General features: G+C 47.1%; 1 pseudogene; it reads left to right on the top strand.

Annotated features, from left to right (window-relative positions):
• The first annotated feature begins 1519 nt into the window (after nt 1-1519).
• LOC123058099 (subtilisin-like protease SBT3.8) lies at nt 1520-5179 on the top strand (annotated as a pseudogene).
• Nucleotides 5180-5646: the final 467 nt, after the last annotated feature.

Below are 5646 nucleotides of genomic sequence, written 5' to 3' on the forward strand. Positions count from 1 at the left end.
CACCCATGCGAGGAGACATGCGTCCTCATCAGCGTCCGACTCCGTCCCGTGGAGGCGGCACGCTGACTGCTCCGCCGCGTCCCTCTCCCGTTCACGCTGCCATGCGCCCTCCGACTCTGGAGCGGTCATGCGGGCCGGAGGCGCGGGCACAAGCACCCAGCGCCGACCGCGTGGAGGAGCGGCCGGCAGCGGAAGGAGACGGCACGGGACCGGCGCGGACTGTGCTGTCCTTGCATCGTTGCGCGCAAGCCGGGAGGGTCCAGCTCCGGCGTCCGCGCTGCGCCGGCGCGGGAGGTGCGGCAACGCTCCAGATCCGGAGCTGCCAGATGTCTCCACCTAGGACCTCTCCAGCGCAATGCGGAGGACCATCTCCTCCTCGTAGTCGAGCATCGAGCCGGAGCCGTTGCCGGAGCTACTCATCGTGGTGGATGCGATCAGAAAGGGAGAGGGAGAGGAGTGGATAGAGCGAGAGCGAGAGAGAGAGAGAGAGAGAGAGAGAGAGAGAGAGAGAGAGAGGGACAGAATGAGCTAGGGTTTGAGCTCGCCGCCTGGATTAGGGTTTTTGTGGGGTCGGTGTTGGGCTGGGCCTGTCAAGCGGACGCGCATGGGCGTGCCCGGGCCGCCCCATATTCGCGCTATATTTGGGCTGGATATGAAGGATGTCGGTCAGCCCGGGCTTTTGTCCGTGATTTGAGAGGTCTGGTTAGGTCAAATTTTTTTTTGACCGGTCAGTGGCCGGACGACCTGTCCGGACGTTTGAGATGGATACAAGAGGCCCGGGTGTAGATGTTCTTACTCTGTTCATATCCCTAACCGAACCTACGAATTGTTTTTATACAATCCTCGAGCTCTGGTAGGTTTTTGGGTTAGTTTTTTCTTATAAATTGCATCATCTGTGTAGATTTTTGGGTGTAGTTTTACATGTACACTGGACCATTTCTATCCTTTTTATAGAAATTGCAGGAATCCCTGCTCTCTCGAAGAGGTTCTTCCAAAAAAAAGAATTTAGCTATTAGAGAAATGAACCAGCCAAACCAATCTTTACGCGTGGAATGCTTCAATGGGTCAAATTTTTGTTTCTAAATTGCCTTCACCTTTATCAACTTTACTAACGTTTTTTTTTTGAAAGACCCAGCAATGCGCTGGTGTCATGACATGGACGCGGCCTGGATGCCCGATGAGCACGGTGCTTCCTCTCAGGACCTTGGTGTACTCTTTCTTTCTCAGGTACGTGTACCACCTAACGCTGACAATGCAAACATATCCTTGTTTGAACGGTTCTTGCAGCCCCCACGGTTGATTTTATAATTTTATGCCCACTGATTAAACGAAGCTTGTTGTTTTCAGGTCGACCTCGTGTCATTAAGTATGTTTCAAGTTGTTTAATGGTGGTAGATACGACATGGTCGTCTAGTCCGATTGTTCTCCTCGATCACGTGTTCTTTTGAAACACGCAATGTTCTTTTGAACTCTTCTTTCTTCTTGCACCCCATGGATAGCACCTGGCTCCTATGTTATATGTACATACACGCGACAGGAGAGAAGAACATAACACTCTTCTCGAGATCAGACATGGATTCGAGGATAGCTTTCTCTGGCTGTGCTCTGCTACTGGTGGTCACACTGTTGCCTCTTTCCGCAAATGCGTCGAGCAAAGTAAGTTATGATTCCTCCTTGTTCGCAAGACTTTAACTTTGGCTTGTTCTGAAATAGTTTTTTGACCACTCTTCGCATGTTTATTTCAGCTCCACATAGTGTACATGGGGGAGAAGAAACATGACGATCCATCTGCTGTCACGGCGTCACACCATGACATACTAACCTCCGTTCTTGGGAGGTACTGGCTAGCTAGTAATCCATGTTACTATATATTAGTACTGTTGCTAACATTATGTCTTGTCTGCAACAGCAAAGATGAATCCTTGAAGTCGATAGTTTACAGTTACAAACACGGATTCTCTGGGTTTGCGGCAATGCTCACCAAAACCCAAGCTAGGACGTTGGCAAGTAAGTGATAAAGATCTGCCGTCTTTATATGTTTTTTTTGTGGGGTGTCTTTATATGTTTTTTGCGGAGTAATTCACATTGGATACTACAATTGTAGAATTTCCTGAAGTTATAAGTGTGAAGCCTAACACTTACCACAAGGCGCACACAACTCGAAGCTGGGACTTCCTTGGCCTTGGACACAACAAATCACCACAACAAACTGACCTCCTCCGAAAAGCGAATTACGGTGAAGATATCATCATCGGGGTGATCGATTCAGGTTTGTAATCAAATTTCTAGTTTAAATCCAGAAGTTGTTGAAACCCAAGTCAGACATTAGAAATGGACATCGGTTGACTCCGTGCTTGTTTTTGTTGCAGGCATATGGCCTGAATCACGAAGCTTTGATGACAACGGATATGGCCCTGTGCAGGCACGGTGGAATGGCATATGCCAGACCGGAACAGCGTTCAATGCAACGAGTTGCAATAGAAAGATCATCGGCGCACGGTGGTACTTCGAGGGAATTAATGCCATGCACCTCAAGGGTGAGTACATGTCACCTCGGGATTTCAGCGGCCATGGCACTCATGTTGCCTCGACGATTGCCGGAGGAGAAGTGCAGGGTGTGAGCTATGCCGGCCTAGCCACCGGCATGGCACGTGGCGAGGCACCACGTGCACGGCTAGCAATTTACAAGGTGTTATGGGGCCCGAACACAGCAGCCAGTGACGCGAGCATCCTCGCAGCCATTGACGATGCCATACACGATGGTGTAGATGTCTTATCGCTCTCACTGGGAGGGGGTGCCGGTCATGAGTTCCCTGGGACACTTCATGCTGTCTTGAGAGGGATCTCAGTTATCTTCTCTGCCGGGAATGATGGCCCGGCACCACAAACGGTGACGAATGTCGTGCCATGGGTCACGACAGTGGCCGCTAGCACGATGGACCGGGCCTTCCCAACCTTCATATCTCTCGGAAACAAAGAAAAGCTTGTGGTATGTACGTTTCTCCAAGTACTTGTTCTGATATTTCCTTTTTAAAAAATATATAGGAAAATGCACCCAAATACATCCACTCTCAAGGAATAGAAACATCCCAGCTAGATAAAAGTCGATAATTTACATCATTACACATGCTAGGTACAGGTTAACTAACAAACTGTTTTTAGTTGAAAGAACACAACTGACTTACCATAATCGTATAGGTTTTACTCTTTTTTGGCGGGAAGTCGTATGATACGTCAAGTGTCAAATTAGCGTGCGCCGAAACATAATCGTATAGGCATTCATTGAACTTTCTTGAAAAAGAAAAACTTACTCTCTCATTTGTCTTTGATCTTAAACGCAGGGACAATCTCTTTACTACAACTCTACTCTGAACAGCGACGACTTTAAGGAGCTTGTTCATGCGGGAAGGTAGCGACATAACACACTCAATTGACAATTTACATTGTTATTAGTTTCACGGTTTATCGAACCATATTCAGTTTAAAACTTTTGCGCAGCTGCACGGAGGAGTGGTTAGCGTCAAGCAATGTGACCGGCAAGATCGTGTTGTGCTACGCACCGAGGGAGGCTCGGAGCGTGTTGCCTCGGGTAGAGCTACCCCGCACCATCAACCGTACCGTGAGTGCCAGAGCCAAGGGCCTCATCTTCGCGCAATACAACATGAACAGCTTGGACTCCCTGACGGCGTGCAAGGCCGGCATGCCATGCTTGTGGTAGACTACGAAATCGCACAGAAAATTGCATATTACTGGGAGAACACAGAGTAAGAAGTCGCGTTGCCTGGAATAGGGTCGATCGTCATATATTTTCTTTCTCCAATAACTAATCTGTGAATGTTTTTTGTCATGATAGGAATCCCATTGTGAAGGTGTCACCTACCATGACTGTTGTCGGAGACGGGGTGCTATCGCCGAGGGTTGCTTCATTCTCCTCCAGAGGTCCGAGCCCCCTATATCCAGGCATACTCAAGGTACTCCCACTGTGAAATTTATAACTCAAAGACAAAATAATTGCACTTGCGGTCCCCCCTTTTTTGCGCAAATACTTGCGGTGCTTTTAACTAACTTTTGTGAACGTCTCCGGATTTAAGACTTTTATCTCTGTGGATGTTTTGACAGCCCGACATAACTGCGCCAGGTGTCAGCATCTTAGCAGCTGTTCGTGGCTCCTATGTGTTACTTTCTGGTACATCCATGGCATGTCCACATGTCTCTGCGGTGACCGCACTGCTTAAGTCAATTCACCGTGATTGGTCACCTGCTATGATCAAGTCTGCAATTGTCACCACAGGTATGCACAATGTTTATATGCAAAGTTCTTCCAGCTAGTTTATCTTATATTACTAACTTGTTTCTTTGTGATGATTCTAGCATCAGTGTCCGATGGTTTTGGTGCGCCAATCGAAGCAGAGACGGTCCCGAGGAAGGTGGCTGATCCTTTCGACTTTGGTGGTGGCCATAGACCCAGACAGAGCCAGTGACCCTGGCTTGGTCTACAACGTGGATGCAAGAGAGTACAAGAAGTTTTTTAACTGCACCATAGGATTGTTGCATGGTTGCGAATCCTACCAACTCAATCTCAATCTCCCGTCGATCGCTATTCCGGACCTCAAGGACCATGTCACGGTTCAACGCACTATCACAAATGTGGGGGCGGTCGGAACGACTTATCATGCGGTGCTTGAAGCTCCAGCAGGGGTGGTCATGTCCGTGGAGCCATCAATGATCACATTCGCCAAAGGTAGTAGCACAAGCATGACATTTAGGGTGTCGTTTACTACAAGGCGGAGAGTGCAAGGCGGGTTTACCTTTGGGAGCTTGACATGGTCAGATGGAAATACCCACTCGGTTAGGATTCCTGTCGCGGTAAGAACTGTGATACAAGACTTTGTTGCGGATACATCTTAAATATATTAAATCAATAGTGTGCAATTGTTCATGCATTCATGTACTTATCATACAAAAATGTAGGAAATACTGAAATCCTTTTCTTCCAATATTATTAAATACATGGTAGTTCTTCATGATTAATGAGATGTGTTGATCCTTGACTGTACTAGCAAAACATTGTGTGGCGTGACCACGTGTCCAAAGGGAGCACATACTTCAGGAAATTTTAACAGGAAAGATGTACTTGCACGTCTCTCCTTAGACGGCAGAGTATTCCGTCAACCCCTTATGTCACAGTACATTTTGTCTATGAAGAAAAGCAATGACAACGACGTGAATCGCAATAAAGTTAGACATGCACAATCACCGTCTATAATGTGGCACGACTTTGTAACAGAAAAATATGACACATGACATAGAAGAGGCATAAGAAGGCTAGCAGCTCTGCAAGTGATATAACGGAAAGGCATTTAGACATGACCAAAACAAGGGACAGTAGCTATTTTCCGGAAGCGGCCATTTGGTGCCCGGGCTCAGATGAGCCAAGGCATTAACAGTACCGTGAATTAAAATAAAAAAATTTCAAAAAGTTCTAATTTCTTTTATGGTGCAAGTTGCTTCTGTGCGTGAACTCGGTTCAAAATTTTGTGAAGTTTGGACATCCGAGGAGTTCGTGGCAAAAAAGACAAATTTCAGATGTCTGAGAAACTTTTGAAAATCGAATTGTTCACGCTTGATTTTGTCTTTTTTGCCATG

Source organism: Triticum aestivum, chromosome 3A (assembly GCF_018294505.1).
Source record: "Triticum aestivum cultivar Chinese Spring chromosome 3A, IWGSC CS RefSeq v2.1, whole genome shotgun sequence".
Taxonomy (NCBI): Eukaryota; Viridiplantae; Streptophyta; class Magnoliopsida; order Poales; family Poaceae; genus Triticum; species Triticum aestivum.